At 48.3% G+C, this 18,889-nt stretch overlaps 1 pseudogene; it reads left to right on the top strand.

Annotated features, from left to right (window-relative positions):
* Positions 1-9,578: 9,578 nt before the first annotated feature.
* LOC114696698 lies at positions 9,579-18,672 on the top strand (annotated as a pseudogene).
* Positions 18,673-18,889: the final 217 nt, after the last annotated feature.

Here is an 18,889-nt window from a genome sequence, read left to right as displayed (position 1 = left end):
CTGATTGGCTGACATTTGTCTAGGGATGTATTTGGTAAAAAAGGAAAATAGATGTGTGTTGGAGCTAAAGGACACCTGAGGATATCTATAATGGTTAGGATCTTAGGTATTTCTTCTGAAACATTAAGTATTTTCTTCAGGGATGCTGATTGGCCCATTCCTGGGTGATGCCAGTTTATGGCTTTTTCCTGGGGACCAGGTGGCACCTGCCAGTAAGCCTGACATGGCAGCTGTGTCTGGTCCCCCAAGCCTGTCATGGTGGCTGTGGTGTCAAGCTGTTTTGGGCCCCCCACAAGCTCATGACTGTCTGTAACTCCAGTTTCATCTGACATCCTCACACAGATATACATGTAAGCAAAACATCAATGCACATAAAATGAATATAAATAAATCATTTTTAAAAATAAAAATCTTTGTATGGTGGCACAGGCCTGTAATCCAGCACTTGGGAGGTGGGCAGTGAGATGTTATTCATTAAGCAGCACTGTTTACTGTGTGAGGAAAGCCATGAGGCATAACAAAACCCACTAGGAGAGTTTGCTAGGGGAAGGAACAGAGGGGAATGTGCTTTCGGCCTGTGGAAGGTCGTGCATGGAGAGAGGGGAGGAAGGAGAAGCGGGAGGAAGTGGGGATAAGTCTGTGACCCGCTCTTTATGGGTTCCCCCAACATGCACATATGGGCTTACAGAGCTAAGCCACTTTCGCGCGTGGATTTCGTGATCACACCACATGTACGAGACCACGAAGTGCACGGATGACATAGGATGTGAGGCCCCTTGCTCGGCTACTGAACATGGCATTGTGGTCATTTAGCAACAAAAACAAAACAAGAACAAATAATTGGAGCTGGGAAATCCTTGGTATAGGTAGGGATGACCGCCCAGTGGGTGACCCTGGCCCTCCTGTGGAGGGCTAGGGTGGAAGGGGGCAGTGTAAGAGGTGGGGCCATTTAGATAAAATATTTGGGGGAAATGAGGGCTGGGGGTGAGTGACGGAGCAACACACGCTTGGAATGTTGGAGACCCTGGGTTCAATGCTCAGAACCAAAACCACAACAAACCTGCCCACCCAGAAGGAGCTGATGGTGTGTGTGGGTGGGTGGGTACATGACTGAGAGGTGAGAGGCGTGCAGCTGCTTCCGGAGGGAGCAGGCTGAGGTTCCGGTTTTAGCTGGCTATGAAAACAGGATTCAACCTGAAGCCAGTGAATGAGCCAGGTTTTGAAACTAAAAAAACCATTTGAAGCAAATAACAAAAGAACTAAGAAAGTAAAAGTAACCTTAACTTGGTCTAGGGTAGAGGCAGGGGCAGTGATATGCTCACTGTAGGAAGATTTTTAAATTTTTTTTTTATTTATGTGCATTGGTGTTTTGCCTGCATGTATATCTGTATGAGAGCGTTGGGTACCCTGGAACTGGAGTTACAGACAACTGTGAGCTGCCATGTAGGTGCTGGGAATTGAACCCAGGTCCTTTGGAAGAACAGCCAGTGCTCTTAACCTCTGAGCATCTCTCCAACCCCAGATTTTTTTTTTTAAATTTACTTTTCCCCTCAGAAGGTTCTAGAATTTAACCTATGACGTGAACTGACAATATAGAGATTAGCAGGTGCGGGGTGGGGTGGTCATACAACTTTAGTCACATGAATAAGCGTGAAGGCCATACACAAAGCATGAGAGCCAGGGAGCAACAAGGTGGCCGAGCCTCCCTTGGAACTTAAAAAGGCTCAGGGGCTTAGCCTCTGGGGAGAAGGTTAAGAGGGCAGGGTAGGCTACCAGCTGTGGGAAAGATGTGCCCAGTCAGCCCAGGTTGCCTGACTATGAACCAGCCTCCTGGAAACTCCCACTCTGTCCAGGAAAGTGCCAGGCACCCACTTTCCATAAAGATGGGCCCCTAGACTCTGAGAAAAGCCTGTGCCTACAAGGCTGGGTACTGAAGGTGACAGAAATAAACCTCTTTGACCAAGGCACAGCTTTCTGAGCCATTCCATGTCTGCAGGGGGCGGGGGAGAGGGGGAGCGATCCTGAGAGTCAGGAACCCTCAAAACCAGCGTCGCCTCTGTTGATGTAGAGAAGTTATAAAAGGAACAAAAACCCTCAGGGACATTCCACATTGGGCTGCCCGGGTACTTTCTACATACAGGAATAAATACAATTATTAAATAAATATTGCTATAATTAGGGAAGTTTCCAGACCCCAGGGTATGGTACGCTTACTGGAATAATAATAATGCAGATTAACTGAAAAATGCGAGTAGTATTTTTAACTTTCTGCAACAGACTTTTAACCATGTATCTAAAGTCAGAGTGATTTTCCTTGGTGGTGGTGGTTTGTTCTCAGGATTAAACCCAAGGTCTAGAAGGCTTGAGGAAGAGAGCTTCTGTGCTGTGTCGGAACATGGAAAGAGAGGGCATTGTTTCATCAGAAATGAAACATGATTTCCTGTAGTTATCTTTCAGAATGGAGCACAAAGCCAGGCCTGGTGGAACAGCTGCTAGGGAGGAGGAGGAGGCAAGATCTGCCTGGCCACAGAGACCAGAGCTGGGTACGGTATATGCAAATCCTAATGACAGGGGGCAGGTACCGCTCAGATCAAAGAAGGCTGTTTCGGGATATTTGATTGCACTGTGACACTCCGAGACTGTTAATAAAGTTAAACTTTGAATCAAGGGCCGGAGTCCATGACAGGCTGACTGGAATCTGCCTTACAGATTCTGGAAGACTTTGAAAGATTTTGGAAGAGAGAGAGAGGCAAAGGAAGAGATAGGGAGGGGGTTGGAGAGATCCTCGCCTTTCTGACCTGGGTAGGTGGAGAGGGAGGGTCAGCTAGTCTTTCCTCCACTGCTTTCTTGATCTATCATCAGGTTTGTACCCCAATATCTGACTCCCGAGTTTTTATTAATACTAGAACAGCGTAGGTAAAAGCTTCAGAATTCAGCAGCTTCTAAGGCCTCTGTTCTAGGTGGGCTGGGATGTGTCTTAGCTGGCAGAGAGCTCATCTAGCATGCAGGAAGATCTGGGTTTGAGTACCAACACCACAAGAAGCCAGGTATGATGGCACATAGTAGTAATCCTGGCACTCAGAAGGCATTCAAGCCATCCTTGGCTACATAGTAAATCCAAGGTCAGCTAGTCTATAGATCACAATAAAAAATAAAGTAAAAAAAAAGCCTCACTCATTTTTAAAAAGATTTTTATTTAATGTGTCTGTGTGCTACATGTGTGTGGATGTACAAGGAAAACCAGAAGAGGGGGTTGGGTATGCCGTAGCTAGAATTACAGGCAGCTGTGAGCCTCGGACATGATGCTGGGAACTGAATTAGGTTCTCTGGAAGAGCAGCAAGAACTCTTCATCTTCATCACTGAGTCTAGCTTCCAAACTCCATCTTTTTAATGTTTGATAAACTTATTTCCAGCATCACAATAAGTAAGAAGTAAAAAAACAAACATACAAAAAACACATTATGATGGTTATTGTTAATTGTCAAATTGATGGAGTCTTAAGTCACCTAGGAGATGGGCCTCTGGGCATACCTGTAATCCCAGCACTCAGAGGCAGAGGCAGGTGAATCTCTGTGAGTTGGAGACCAGCTGGTCTTCCGAGAGAGTTCCAGGACAGCCAGGGCTGTTACACAGAGAAACCCTGTCGTGAAAAACAAAAAAAACAAAAAAGAAAGCAAAAGAGAAAACTGCAGAGACTTGCTTCGGCAGTGTGTGTGTGTGTGTGTGTGTGTGTGTGTGTGCGTGTGTGCGTGTGTGCGTGTGCGTGTGTGCGTGCATGTGTGTGTGTGCGGTGCGTGCGTGCGTGCGTGCGTGTGCGTGTGCGTGCGTGCGTGCGTGCGTGTGCGTGCGCGTGCGTGCGTGCGTGTGTGTGTGTGTGTGTGTGATGATCTGAAGGTGAGTCAGGCTGGCTGCCAGCAGCCTATAAATGAGAAAAGATTACACAGAGGATTAAACAGAAGAGGCCTGTAAGGTGAGCTGGGGTGTGCCCTGAGATCAGCGGTTGAGGGACCTACCATTGACCTTGACAATAGGCAGCAGTCTTATGTTAATGAAGCGCCACAAGTCCCTCTTGCTAGAAATAAGAAGAACTTTCCTCAAGCTCTCAAGGGAATGGGGACCCTTAATCCAAATGCCTGACCTTGGGAAAAGGACTTCGTCTGGGGAGCAGACAGTACACTACAATTTCTTAGTCTTACTATATGGGCCTGCTCCCTTCATAACGCTCCAAAATAGAAGGTCCTGATGTCTTACTCTTTCCCATTATACCATACCATTCTGATTTCTCTGTATTTATTAACAGAACTCTTGCCTATTAAGCCTGAGGCTCCGGATCTGAATTGTAGGCATTTCATCCTTGGGATTGGGTGTATCTAATAAATCTCTAATATTCCTGTTCTTGGTGTAATTAGGAGGGCACAGTGGAATTCCTGGTTCCATGATGGTGGGGATTTTTTTCCAAAGAATTTTGCTTAGAGAGGCTACCATTGTATGGGTGGCCCAAAACAGCTTGACCACACAACTGCCATGACAGGCTTGGCTTAGAGGCCAGACACAGCTTCTGTGAAGGCTTACTGGCAGCAACATCCAGGAGAAGCCATGAGCTGACCCTACCCTGTGGGGCCTGCATCTAAGGGGAAATACCACTGGACATTCTAACATTCCCCATACCCCTAGACAAATGTCAGCCAATCAAGGGTCCTGAACCCTGGAAATCCCCTCACCCCAACCTCTGCTATGATTTAAAAAAAAAAAAAAAACCCACCCCACTGGGCTCAGGGCTCTCTCACCATTGCATCAGGCAGATAGTCCAATGCTCTGAGCTTGAAATAAAGGCTCTTTGCTTTTGCATATGGATTTGGTCTCTGTGGTGGTCTTTTGGGGGTCCTCTTGATCTGGGCATAACACCTGTACACATTTTTATCCTTTTACCAAAGCCCACACAAAATTTCCAAAAGGGAAAGGCATAAATATTGAGAATCATTAAAAATGAAAGTAAGGCCGGGCAGTGGTGGCGCACGCCTTTAATCCAGCATTCTAGAGGCAGAGGCAGGCGGATTTCAGTGAGTTTTTTTTTTTTTTTTAAAGATTTATTTATTATGTATACAAGTATTCTACCTGCATGTATCCCTGCCGTCCAGAAGAGGGCACCAGATCTCATTACAGAGGGTTGTGATCCACCATGTGGTTGCTGGGAATTGAACTCAGGACCTCTAGGAAAAGCAGCCACTGCTCTTAACCTCTGAGCCATCTGTCCAGCCCCTTCAGTGAGTTTGTTAGGCCCAGATCTCAGGAACCCCCAAAGACACCATCGAGACCGAATCCTGCATGTAAAAGCAAAGAGCCTTTATTATTTCAAGGTCGGAGCCTGGACTCTCTGTCGGATGCATCTGTGAGAACAGAGAACCCCAGCCCAGGCAGGTGGGGGTTTTTTATCATAGCAGAAGCTGGGGTGAGAGGATTTCCAGGTTCAGGACCCTGACTGGCTGACATTTGTCTAGAGCATGGGAATGTTTGGAATGTCAGGTATTTCCTCTTAGCCGCTGGCCCCACTGGGTGGAGTCGGCCAGAAGCTGTGTCTGTGTCTCTAAGCCTGTCATGGCCGCTGTGTGGTCAAGCCATTTTGGGGCCCTTCTACAAGTTTCAGTCTGGTGGTTTACAGAGCAGTTCCAGAGACAGGCTCCAAAGCCACAAAGAGAAACCTCAAAAACCAAACAAAAAAAACAAACAAACGTAAAAAGTGCTGACGTGTGGTGTTGAAGAAGTGCTGGATTTGCAAACCAGCAAACGGTCGCCATCCACGCCCCTTTTTACTTTTTAACTTAGATGTCTGGAAATCGTGAAGATGAATTGTCAGTCAAGTCGAGACAAGACAGGGAAGAAAGCACAGGAAATAAAGTCCAAATGGTGACAAAAAATGACCAAAAATTTTGTCCCCAATTTAAATTTCCATTCAACCCTTCCACCATAGAAGCTGAAATTGTGTAATTTGGCCATGCTTACATAACCCAAATGTCTGATTATATAAGAAGAGCCTCTGAGGAAGGGGCAGCCCTTGGGTTGCAGAGTTCAGGTCAGGGTAGTGAGCCATACCCTGTAACAGATAGGGACTGAGGGATGCTGGGAGAACCTGGCAGCCAGGTCCAGCTTTGATATTTTAAATGGCACCTTAGCCTTTTGTCCTGGGTTTGAAATTTAACATCCCAGTCAGTCCTTTTGCTGATCAAGGACAACAATCTATCTATGACTATTCCTATTGTATTGGGACACCATTGGGGACCTGAAAAGCTGGAATGTTGACCAAATCCAGGAAGAGCAGCTTTAACTGTTTCACTTGTCCAGGATCCTCGGGAACTTCTGGAGCTAGGAAAATGTAGCCAGCAGATGGAGCAGTCGGCTGCCTTAATTGATTGGAAATCTGCTGCAACAGATACCTGTCAGGTGCAGGACATAAAGGAACAGGCAGGTGGGAGACAGTCTACTGACTGACAGTACTTAACCAGAGTCCATTTGAGAGGTGGCTCCAACTCGATTCCCTGAAGCTTATGAGAACCTCTTCTAAGTTCACGAAAAGTTCCAGCCACGTTAGCATTATCATTGTTTGTAATCTGTATTGAAATTCACCTTGTAGAAAAAGTCTTAACTGGTGTCTGTAAAACCGCTGGAGTAGATTCATGCCTCCAAGTCCTAGCAAAAGCTAGAGCTTTGGGTTCAAAAGGATGAACATGGTTTTCTGTCTAGAGAGCCAGATTGGACAGAGATGTCTTTATTCTGATGAGAAGCACCTCTAAGTCTATCCTAAGAGGACAACCAAAGGGAACTTAAAAGTTTGAGCTCATGACTACGGTAGCAGTCAGTGCTTACCAGATTAATAGCTTGTCAGAACTCTATTGATTAGTGTTAAGACTCCTAACTTTTGAAGTCTCACTGTAACAATAGCACAGCGAGGGAAATCTGAAGCATTTTTCATTTTTCTTTCTTTCTTTTTTTTTTTTTTTGGTTTTCCAAGACAGGGTTTCTCTGTGTAGCTTTGTGCCTTTCCTGGATCTCGCTTTGTAGACCAGGCTGGCCTCAAACTCACAGAGATTCGCCTGCCCCTGCTCCCGAGTGCTGGATTAAAGGCGTGCGCACCACCGCCCGGCATCATTTTTCATATCTTGATCCATCTTTTTAAACCTTCACAAGTTGTACCTACACACCTCAAAATATTCTCAGACCCTCACAGTCCAAGCTTTCCTGTCCTCAGATCTCTATGAGTTGCATTTACACACCTTAAGTCACTTCATGTCCTCAGACGTTTATACACACCTTCAAACACCTTCTTAGACCTTAAAACATTTTGTTGTAGGTCCCTGCAATTTAAGCTTTACCTTACACAAACTTGACACCTTTTTCTTTTCTCTCTCTCTCTCTCTCTCTCTTCTCTCTTTTTTTTTTTTTTTTTTGGTTTTTTCGAGACAGGTTTCTCTGTGTAGCTTTGCGCCTTTCCTGGAACTCACTTGGTAGCCCAGGCTGGCCTCGAACTCACAGAGATCCTCCTGCCCCTGCCTCCCGAGTGCTGGGATTAAAGGCGTGCGCCACCACCGCCCGGCTGACACCTTTTTCTTACCCAATCATTTACCATAAGACACAGGTGGTTGACTGAAGCAGTCACTGTAAAGTGAGTTACTTTAGATAACAGTAAAAAGTTACATTGAAGTCTGCTTTAACAAACAAGCTTATGGTAAGTTCTGGAAATTTTCAACTACAAAGTAAAATCCACTAACTTTTTCCAGGGTTATTTTTATTTTATTTTGGTATAGAGATTTAGGGATGAAACCCAGAGCCTTTACAATGCTAAGCAAGAACTCTGCCAATATCCAAAGATCTCCAGCAGGGGGCAGCAAACTTAACCATGTATCTTAACGCTTAAAATCATTTCACAGTACACATACAGGTTTTGTATGTTTATTGGAGAGGGCCAGACAGGGTTTCCTTCATACCCCTGGTTGACCTAGAACAACAGACTTGAACATTCAGATATCTCCTTCTGTTTCTACATCCTGGATACTAGGATTACAAACAAGATTACATTTAAACTTTTTTCCCCATTGTGTATGTGTGTGAATACCCACATGCCACAGTGTGTGGGTGTCGGGGTCAGAAGACAGATTGCAGGAGATGGTCTGTCCTTACCATGTGGGTCCTGGGTTTGAATTTAGATCATCAGGCTTGGCAGTGAACATTGTTACCCAAGGAGCAATTGTACTGGCCCAAGAGGACACTTTTTAAAAAATGATTTATTTATTTTTATTTTATGTGCATTGGGTCTTGCCTGCATATATGAGACAGAATAGCCTATAGCTTACATTGACCTGGATGGAATCTACTATTCTTGTCTCCTGAGTGCTGAAATACAGTATGCACTACCACACCAAAATAAAGATTTGGGGTTTTTGTTTTTAATTTTATATGTGGTATATATGTGTGTGTGTGTGTGTGTGTGTGTGTGTATGACATTGTGTGTGTGCACAGGTGTATGCTTAGGCCAGAGGTATGTGCTGCCTTCCTTATGATTCTCTGCTTAGTTTTTGAAACAAGGTTCTTCACTGAACTTGGAACCCTCTGATACTGGAAGACCAGCTGGCGTCTGAACTCCAGGGTCTTCCTGTCTCTTACTCCTCAGTGTGAGGATTTCAAGCAGTCACCACTACGGGCTGCGGCGATCTGAACTCAGGCCCTCACACTTTTCCAAGGAGCCATCTCCTTGGCCCAGTTAGATGGTACTTCTGAGAAATCCACTTTGCGGAGTCCTTCAGAAGTCTGTTTAGTGTGGGGCCCAGTGCTGGAGGGAACCTCCACTTCTCCCGTGTGAGACCCTCACCTAATGTGGTTCCCTGAGCCGTCATCTCGTCTGTAAAATGGGGGTAGCAGCCTCCGGGTTCTTGGACCAGATCGAATGAGGCAATGCCGTGCCAACAGTCAACTCTGCACCCCACAGAATCCGAGAGGACCACTGGAAGGGCAGCTGGTGCTCTTAACCGCTGATCCATCTCTCCAGTCCCCAGAAATCACTCTTATAATGGACCGAATAATTCTTTGTACCTACGAAGGTTCTCTTAAGGATAAGGAGGGAGAGCTGAGGGCTGAGGCAGACTCGGCCCCCAAAAATAAAACCTGTGGAAAGGGCGCTGGGGCTGCGCTGGCAGAAATCCAGTACTTGGGGCCACAGGAGGGGGGGGAAGAGCAGAGAAAGTGCTTAGGAGCCGATGGCTGCAATTAAGACCTCGGTTGGGAAACAAGGTTGACCTCAGGGCCGCACCCGCGCCGCTGAAACGCGGCTTTGGCGTAGGCCAGCTGCAGCTCCGCCCCTCCCACTGTGCCGTCAAGTAAACTGGGCGTTTCCATCCTGGCTCCCCCAAAAAGCAGTCGCAGTCACCCACCACCCTGCGGGCAGCGGCTAGCCTCCGGCTCGGCTCGCCGGCTCACTCTTCCGGACTCCCAGGCCGGGTGGGGCGACCAGCTGCGAGTCCCTGGAGGCCGAACCCGGCCCGTCCCCTCTACCTGGGACTTTTCCTCGGGCCAGAGCTGCACAAAGATCTCGCTGTCCTTCAACTTCCAATCGCCTTTCCCCCGCCCCACCTGGCGCCGGCGTCCACCCTCCGCGTCTCCTCCCCTTCTGGGTTCCAGCCCCTCCGACCAGAGTTTGGTTTGAACTTTCGAACCCGCCAATCGTCGCCCTCGGTGCGGCCCAGGGCGGGGTTCTGTGTCCGCCCTCCCCGCGCGTGGCCCGGGCCGGGGTATAAAAGACCCTCTGCTGGAGCGGAGCTCACACTACTTCTCCCCGGACTCCTAGGTAGTCTGCTAGTGGGAGCTTTCCTGTCACTCGCCCTCTCTGCCTCGGGCTTCGCGGACCACTTCAAGGACTAAATATGGTGAGTGTGGTGGTGGAGCGGCGACGGGAGCGTCTGCAAGCTGCGGGCTGCCCGGGGTGGGGGGTGCCGGGCCTGCGACAGCCCCCGACGGCCGCCCCGGTTAGATCGGCTTCTGGTGGCCAGGGTGGGAAAGCCTGGTCCGCCAGGCTGCTCTCGCTTTGGTCTGGAAGGCTGGTCCGGGTACCTCCCTCCGGGTGGCCCTGGGAGAACATGCCGTCTGGGCCGCCCGCCGCCCCTGGAGCTTTCACATCGACCGCAAGAGACTGGAGAAACCAAAGGGTCTCTTTTTTTCTCAAACGATGTCGCTTTCCCAGCCGGGGTACCCCAGAGGACCTCGTGCGCTCCGGCTGGACTGAGCAAAACACTTCCGGGCACCGTCTCCACGCCCTGTGACTCCCTGCTGAGTCACCTGTGGCCAGTCCCGGGACCTTCCGAGCTGTGCACCTGGAAAGGCCAGCGCCTCTGTAGGAGGGGATAATTAACCGTCGAATAAATACCGAATCCAGCCGATTTCTATCTAGCGTTTAGTTCAGTGGCATATTAAGTTAATTTAAACACGTCCCTAAAATTTTTTTATTAAGCTAGAGTAAACTATTAACCAACAAAATATATTTTGTTTGTATTTTGGTTTTTGAGACATGTCTCATCTAGCTCATGCTGGCCTTTAAATCACTGTGGCCAAGGATGACCTTAAATCCAAGATTCTCCTGTCTCCAACACCCAAGTGCTGGGATTACTCATCTGGCCCAACAACATATTAGTCAGTTCTCAAGAATTAGGAACTCGCCTGAGCCGGGAGGCGGTGGTGGCACTTGCCTTTAATCCCAGCACTTGGAGGCAGAGGCAGGCGGAGTTTGAAGCCAGCCTGGTCTACAGAGTGAGTTACAGGACAGCCAGGGCTACACATAGAAACCAAGACTTGGGGGGAGGGGAGAAAAGAAAAAAAGGGAACTCGGATGGGGTGGGCAGCCTTTAATTGCTGGGCTCTGGAGGCAGAGGCAGGTGGATCTCTTGAGTTAAGTTCAGCCAAGGCTACACAATGAGACCCTGTCTCTCAAACAAAACTACCAGGAACTGAGTCCAGCTTGGGGAGGGTGGCTAGTTTGTGTAACACTTGGGATTGGGAAGAGGAGGCTGAGGCAGGGGGATTGTTCGGTGAGTTTGAGGCATCTCAGGCTCCCTATGGAGTTCCAGGCTAGTGTGGGCTACAGAGTGACTAATCTTGGAAAAAGGAGCCTTCCTGCTAAATAAGTTTAATAATCTGGAAGAGCATTTGCCTAGCCTAGAAGCCACTAGGTTAATCTTCATTCAGTGTCTCAGAAGAGAAGGGAACAAAATCATACATCTTTAGCTGTCAATAAAAATTTAAAAGAAACCCCCATGCCGGCATTGTTTTTGAAGGTGTAGTTTCACAGTCCAAGATGAAGACTCCATTAACCACCTTTTGACCTAGCTCCTTCCCCAGGCTTCTCATAAAACTATAAAGATCAGTTGGTGGTGACACAAACATTGAATCCCAGCACTCAGGAGGAGGAGGCAGGCAGTTCTGAGTTCAAGGCTATCCTGGTCTACAAAGTGAGTTCTAGGACAGCCAGAGAAGCCCATCTCAAACAAAATAAAAAAACCATAAAAACAAAAACTTGTCAAGGTCTCCACCATTTCAGGTGCAGCTGTTCTAAGATCATCCCAGGGATGATGAAAATTAAGAATGATTTTTGAAGGACTGTGGAAGGTTTGTGGGGGTGGGGTGTTCCTCATGTGGCCCAGGCCGCCTCTCCGAGTATAGTGGAGGATGACCTTGAACTGCTGATTTCCAACCCTAGGACTGGAATTAGAGGCCTGTGCCACCACGAGCACAGAACTTCACACATGCTAGGCAAGACCTCTCCCAACTGAGCTACATCCCCAGGCCCAAAAGCTGGGGATGGACTAGGCAGTGGTCGGGCACGCCTTTAATCCCAGCACAGAGGCAGGCAGGTGGATCTCTGAGTTCAAGGCCAGCCTGGGCTACAGAGTGAGTTCCAGGGAAGGCTCCAAAGCTACACAGAGAAACTGTCTCAAACCCAACTCCACCCCCATCCAAAAAATGGTGACTTTTTGTTTTACTCACTTGTTGTGGGTGTGAGTTTGGGATGGTCGGTATACTGGTGGGGCAGGAGTGGGCAGCTTTCCTCTGGGTGGAGTTCCCTGGTAAACCCCTTACCAAATGAGCTGACTCCTCCCACACCCCACAAACTGTTGCAAGTATTTGCCTTTCAATTAATTGTATTCTGAAAGGGAGATGGCAGTGTGTAACTGTAACAGTAGTTAGGAAAGTATGTAACCACTGCCTTGACTGCTTCTGACCAAGCAGAACCAAAAGGATACAATCCGGAAACGCCTGAGGCTCACCTGTTAGGCAAGCGCTTTTCGAAAGACAAACTGCTTACCAGTTCAGGCTGGACTAGATTTAGTGACTCGTTTGCTGCCTTTTCCTATCCCAAATGGCCCTTGACTTTGCCTTTTTAGCTTCCAGGAGACAGGTTGTTTTCTAAAGATTTTAACTTTTTGTTTGTTTTTGAGACAAGGTTTCTCCCTGTGTAGCTCTGGTTGATTAGAACTCACTCTGTAGACCATGCTGGTCTCAAACTCAGATCCATATGCCTCTGCAGGGATTAAGAGTGGTGCCACCACTGCCTGGCAGATTTTTAAAGCTTGGGAAAGTTGGTTCCCTGTTCCATTAAGTAGGTCCAGCAATTGAACTCCAGCTTGGCAGAAATTGACCTTGACTCCTCCAAGCTGTCTGGCAGCTCAAAGAGGCAGTATAGACCAAAAGGCTGCCGTACCTCAGACACTGCTTCCTGGGCCTCGGTGTGGTTCTCTCTAGCTTCAGGGGACTGGCGGTTCTAGAGTCCAGGTGAAGGTCACTGGACAAGAGCTGCACCTCCCCCACAGTGCTCAAGGCTGGACTGACTGGCCCAAATCCTTGATTGTTATATGGGGAACGCAAAGAGGAAGGGACTTGACCCGTCAAAGGTGTGAGCAATGTCTTGTTTCATTATCCTGGGCTGTGAAACTGTGCCTTTGAGAACCTGGGTGTTGAATCGAGTTTCCTACTCTGGAGCTGACACCCTGGTGCTCCACGTGCTTGCTTTCTTTTTTGTTTAGTTTGGAACTCCAGCTCTTAGACTAGTACAGCCCTGTCCAGGATGGTCCTTCTCTTCCCATCTCGGTCAGACCTTCCTGGAAAAGCTCTTATAGAAATACCTGGAGGAGGGGCGTGAGAGATGGCTCAGAGGTTAAGAGTGCTGAGTGCTCTTCCCGAGGTCCTGAGTTCAATTCCTGGCAACCACATGGTGGCTCACAACCATCTGTAATGAGATCTGGTGCCCTCTTCTGGCCTGCAGGTGTATATGCAGACAGAACACTCATACCTAAAAGAGTACATAAATAGCCGGATGGTGTGGCGCACGCCTTTAATCCCAGGCAGAGCCAGGTGGATCTCTGTGAGTTCGAGGCCAGCATGGGCTACCAAAGTGAGTCCCAGAAAAGGCGCAAAGCTACACAGAGAAACACTGTCTCAAAAAAAAAAAAAAAAAGAGAGTACATAAATAAAAATAATTTTTTTTAAAATTTATAAAATTAATAAATTTTTTAAAAAAAAAAGAAAGAAATACCTGGAGGAGCCTGGTGTGGTGGTGGCACACGCTTTCAATCCCAGCACTTTGGAGACCGGCAGGCAGATCCCTGTGAGTTCACAAGGCCAGCCTGGTCTACAGAGTGAGTTCCAGAACAGTCAGGGATACACAGTGAAACCCTGTCTAAAAACAAAAGGAAAAAAAAATACCCAGAGAAACCGGGTGGTGGTAGCTCATGATCCATAGAGCAGGTTCCAGGACAGCCAAAGCCACACAGAAACCGTGTCTTGAAAATAAAATAAGCAGGGCTGGAGCGTTGGCTCAGAGGTTAAGAGCACTGGCTGTTCTTCCAGAGTCCTGAGTTCAATTCCCCAGCACCCACATGGTGGCTCACAAACCATCTGTAATGAGATCTGGTGCCCTCTTCTGTATACATAATAAATAAATAAATCTTTAAAAAAAAAAAAGAAAAGAAATAAGCAAACAACAGCATGAGAGTCACTACTACTTGGGGAAAATAGTAGGACGAGTGGGAGCCTTTTTATGTGAAGTTTGAAGGTTTTCTGCCAGATTCAAAAGTACTCATCTCACTTACACTGGATTATGATCACCGGTTCCCCTAAACGTGTGGGTCCAGGGTCTGCACTCCTAGGCCTCCTTTAACTAATGGAACATGGGTTTGGTAACTTCCAAAATACTGTGCTCAGCAAGGAAAGGAAAACAAGTTTCCCCGCTGTTAAGTTCTTGTGATTACTTTCCCACGGTGCCAGAAATGTACAGTATAATCTACTAGGGAACAACTACCAATTTCTCCTTTCTCCCCACTCTCCAGCCCCATTTCTGAAGTAGTTGCGGTAAAGTTTTGGAGCCGGCCTCTAGCCTTTACAATCCTTTCCTCCCACCAGATGGGAGGGAATGACAGTGAGGGAAGAATGTTCCTACAGATTAGAGTCCTCCCTGGGTGGAAGGGCTGCCTCCGACCACACTTTAACATACAGCTAACTGCTTCTCTAGCATTTCCCCTGTGAGTCATGGGGCTGGGCTAAGCTGGTTTTAAAGGGGAGAGAGGGGGGAGAGGGGGAGAGAGAGAGGAAGTTTTGTCTCCTATAGACCTGGATTAAAGAGGCAACACAGTGAGCTCAGGAGAAACACAGGCAGACTCCTTCCTTCCAGTGACTCAGCCCTGGAAGGAAGGAGTCTGCCTCAAGTTCAAGGACTTGCCAGCCTGCTTCAGGGAATTCTGGGGGATTGTGGCCTAATCTCTTCTGCCTCTAAAGTAGTAGAAAACTGATCCTGAAGTACAGGGATACAGTCAGTGGAGGGCCTGGTCATTAGCATTATGCCTTCCTGAGAGTATTTTTCCTTGAGTTAGAGCTTTTGGTTATGAGATGTAGTCCTAGGCCGGAGTGACCTCTGAAGAGTGATTGTCTTTGACGGCTTGCCATTTTAGATGTGAGTCTTGCCCTAATTCCTCACTTGTCCTGTTCTGACACTTTCTTTCCCCTTTCCACAGCGTGAGTGCATCTCCATCCACGTTGGCCAGGCTGGTGTCCAGATCGGCAATGCCTGCTGGGAACTCTACTGCCTGGAACATGGCATCCAGCCTGACGGCCAGATGCCCAGTGACAAGACCATTGGGGGAGGAGACGACTCCTTCAACACCTTCTCAGTGAGACAGGCGCTGGCAAGCATGTGCCCAGGGCCGTGTTCGTAGACCTGGAACCCACGGTTATAGGTAAGTGGACCAGGAGCTTCCCTGAGGCATTCTGTCCTGCTCACAGACTCAGAGTCTCTTCAGACACCGACAGTGAGTGAGCGTGTGCGGATTGTTGGTGGGTGGCTGACTGCTTCTCCTATTCCAGATGAAGTTCGCACTGGGACCTACCGCCAGCTCTTCCACCCTGAGCAGCTCATCACAGGCAAGGGGATGCTGCCAATAACTATGCCCGGGGCCACTACACCATTGGCAAGGAGATCATTGACCTTGTCTTGGACCGCATCCGCAAGCTGGTAAGTGTGGTGGGTTATCTGGGAGAGGGTTCTATGTACTGTGTTTTATCAGGATTTGGGGTATTATGCTCATTCTGTAAAGACACTCACTTGTCCAGGTGAGACCCAGCAAGCTTCACCTTCACCATATCCCGCTCCCCATGAAGACTATGTTAAGCCTCTTGTTTCAAGCTCAGACATTCACACACCTCTTTGGGTCCTCTTAGTCACACTGAGTAGGTGGCTGACGCCTGCGTGTGACTAATTGACAAAACTCATTTGGAAATCTGGACGGGCATTTCACAATAATAATAATGTAAGATCATAGCTGTGACCAGAGCTCAAATCTAGAGCGGTCACCTGGCAGTTATAGGGCCCGTGTCAGTCCTCAGCACAGAAGAAACAAGGTTTCAGGACCAAGAAGCCCATGTGATACCATTTAGACACAGCCTATGGGGCTGGAGAGATGGCGCAGCAGTTAAGCAGTGACTTTGCTTGTCCAGAGGACCTAGGTTTGATCCCCAGCACCTACACGGTGGCTCACAGCGTCTAACTCCTGTTGTGGTGGATCTGATGCCCTCTTCTGGCCTCTGTGGGCAACACACACACACACACACACCCCTACACCCCTCTGCTGGCAGAATAGCACACACATAAAGTAAAATTACAGAGCCCACAGAAGAGTCTCTAACAGAGCTTGAGGTGGAGTTGAGAGTATTGGGGAAGCAGGTATGTCCTTTGAAGTTCTAAGATCAGAAATCCCAGAAAAGTAATTCCCTAGCTTTCAGGGCTGCAAACTGGCTCTGGCTGAACATAACTGAGCGACTCTAGCCCTGTCAGGAAAGTTGGTAATTGTGTGTTCTAATCAGATGACCAGTCTGACCGCCCTTTGTGAGGCTTGTAAGTGATTAACAGAAAATGAAGCGGGAGGCCAGCTGAGCTGGCGTGGCTTGCTGGGAAAATCACATTATGCTAAGTCCAACCACTACAACTGGTCCCTTCTAAAAAAGCAATGGCTTTCCTCCCAGCTTCATGCTTTCTTGACTTCCCTTTGGAATCGGGTTAATTGTTCCAAGGCAAATGAAGTTACAGCTGCACTCACTGACTTGGATACTGGGGACCTGCCTGGAGGGGTACAGAAACCTAGTAAGAGCCATTTACCATTCTGAGATGATCACGACTAGAAGAATTGCATTTGACCTTGGTGTTGGTGTCTACGGGCTACATGATGGATGTGACGGACAGGGGTCAGCCTGATCGGATCCTCTTGTATATAATTAGAGTGTGGACTCATGAGATGAGTGAACTAAAGGATCAGTAAAAAAAATGTCTGTCACCTTAGGACTTTCAATGGAGTACTTTATCTGAAAGGTCATAGTTTGGGGGAGGGAGGGAGCCCTGTAGTAGAGTGTACTTGTACAAGGTTCCATTTCTAGGACTGTAGAAAAGTACAGAGGGCATCTTTGGCTTGCCCTTCTGTAACAATTTACTAGTCAGAGTTGACCGGTCAATGGAGCTGGGAGCCCAGTGACCCCCGGTGACCTGAGGTCTAGTGCAATGCTGATAAATAAGGGAATCACCTTGTCCAGACTGAATAGGGACCCCCACACACACTGAGTGCTTACCATGCCAAGCATTATTCCAAGTACTCATGTAATATGCAGCCTGAGCTAGATCACTACTCTGATTTTAATAAGTGAGATAGAGAAATTAATTTGTCTCCCATGAGGAGGTGGACCCACCCCACCCCCAGCCTGACACTAACCTGGGCAGTGAAACTTGGCCATCCTGTCTTCCAGCTTAGATGTTTCAGACAGATTTGGCAACACATGAGGTCTGAATTCAGCCCTCTGGTAACTCCAGCTGATAAGAAGGTGCCCTTGTGGCCTGACCCACAGCAAGGTCACCAGAGCCCGCCTTCCCAGCAACTAAAGCCTGTGCTGTGTGTCTGTTCAGATCTAATATCCCAATGGACGTGGGAGTGGACTTGAGGACTCTGGAATTCCAGAGTTAGTTCTTAAACTCATGAACACACCACCGCGGCTTTCACAAAATGTCTCAACATTGAAACGAACTTTCTCTTACAGGCTGACCAGTGCACGGGTCTTCAGGGCTTCTTGGTTTTCCACAGCTTTGGTGTGGTACTGGCTCTGGGTTCACCTCCCTGCTGATGGAGCGGCTCTCTGTTGATTACGGAAAGAAGTCCAAGCTGGAGTTCTCCATCTACCCAGCCCCCCAGGTTTCCACTGCTGTGGTGGAGCCCTACAATTCCATCCTCACCACCCACACCACCCTGGAGCACTCTGATTGTGCCTTCATGGTAGACAACGAAGCCATCTATGACATCTGTCGTAGAAACCTCGACATTGAGCGCCCAACCTACACTAACCTTAACCGCCTTATTAGCCAGATTGTGTCTTCCATCACTGCTTCCCTCAGATTTGATGGGGCCCTGAATGTTGACCTGACAGAATTCCAGACCAATCTGGTGCCCTACCCTCGCATCCACTTCCTCTGGCCACCTATGCCCCTGTCATCTCTGCTGAGAAAGCCTACCATGAGCAGCTAACAGTAGCAGAGATCACCAATGCCTGCTTTGAGCCAGCCAACCAGATGGTGAAATGCGACCCTCGCCATGGTAAATACATGGCTTGCTGCCTGCTGTACCGCGGGATGTGGTCCCCAAAGATGTCAATGCTGCCATTGCCACCATCAAGACCAAGCGTACCATCCAGTTTGTGGACTGGTGCCCCACTGGCTTCAAGGTTGGCATTAATTACCAGCCTCCCACCGTGGTACCTGGTGGAGACCTGGCCAAGGTCCAGAGGGCTGTGTGCATGCTGAGCAACACCACAGCCATCGCTGAGGCCTGGGCTCGCCTAGATCACAAGTTTGATCTGATGTACGCCAAGCGTGCCTTTGTGCACTGGTATGTGGGTGAGGGCATGGAGGAGGGGGAGTTCTCTGAGGCCCGTGAGGACATGGCTGCCCTGGAGAAGGATTATGAGGAGGTTGGGGCTGACAGTGCTGAGGGGGATGATGAGGGTGAAGAATATTAATTGGCCTGTGCTGCAGTTTTACTTGTTGTCTTGTGTCTGTCTCTGTGTAACTGTCAGTCCTAAGCTATCAATAAAGGTGTTTTAGTGGGAAACTGGCCGTTGGTCCACAGCATCTTCTTCCTCCCCCTTGAGATGGCATCTTGCTCGATAGTCCAAGCTGGCTTCCTGCCTCCGCCTCCATGAGTATTTTCCTGATGACATCACAGCTGTCCCTGAGGGAATCAAGATCCATGACCCATTTAGTGGATCCAATTGAGGCTAATGATTAGTTGGCCATTTTCAGGTACCTCCTGGTGTTCGGTGCTTACCAGT

Source organism: Peromyscus leucopus, unplaced genomic scaffold (genome assembly GCF_004664715.2).
Source record: "Peromyscus leucopus breed LL Stock unplaced genomic scaffold, UCI_PerLeu_2.1 scaffold_319, whole genome shotgun sequence".
NCBI classification, from domain to species: Eukaryota; Metazoa; Chordata; class Mammalia; order Rodentia; family Cricetidae; genus Peromyscus; species Peromyscus leucopus.
This window is presented reverse-complemented; position numbering and strand designations above follow the sequence as displayed.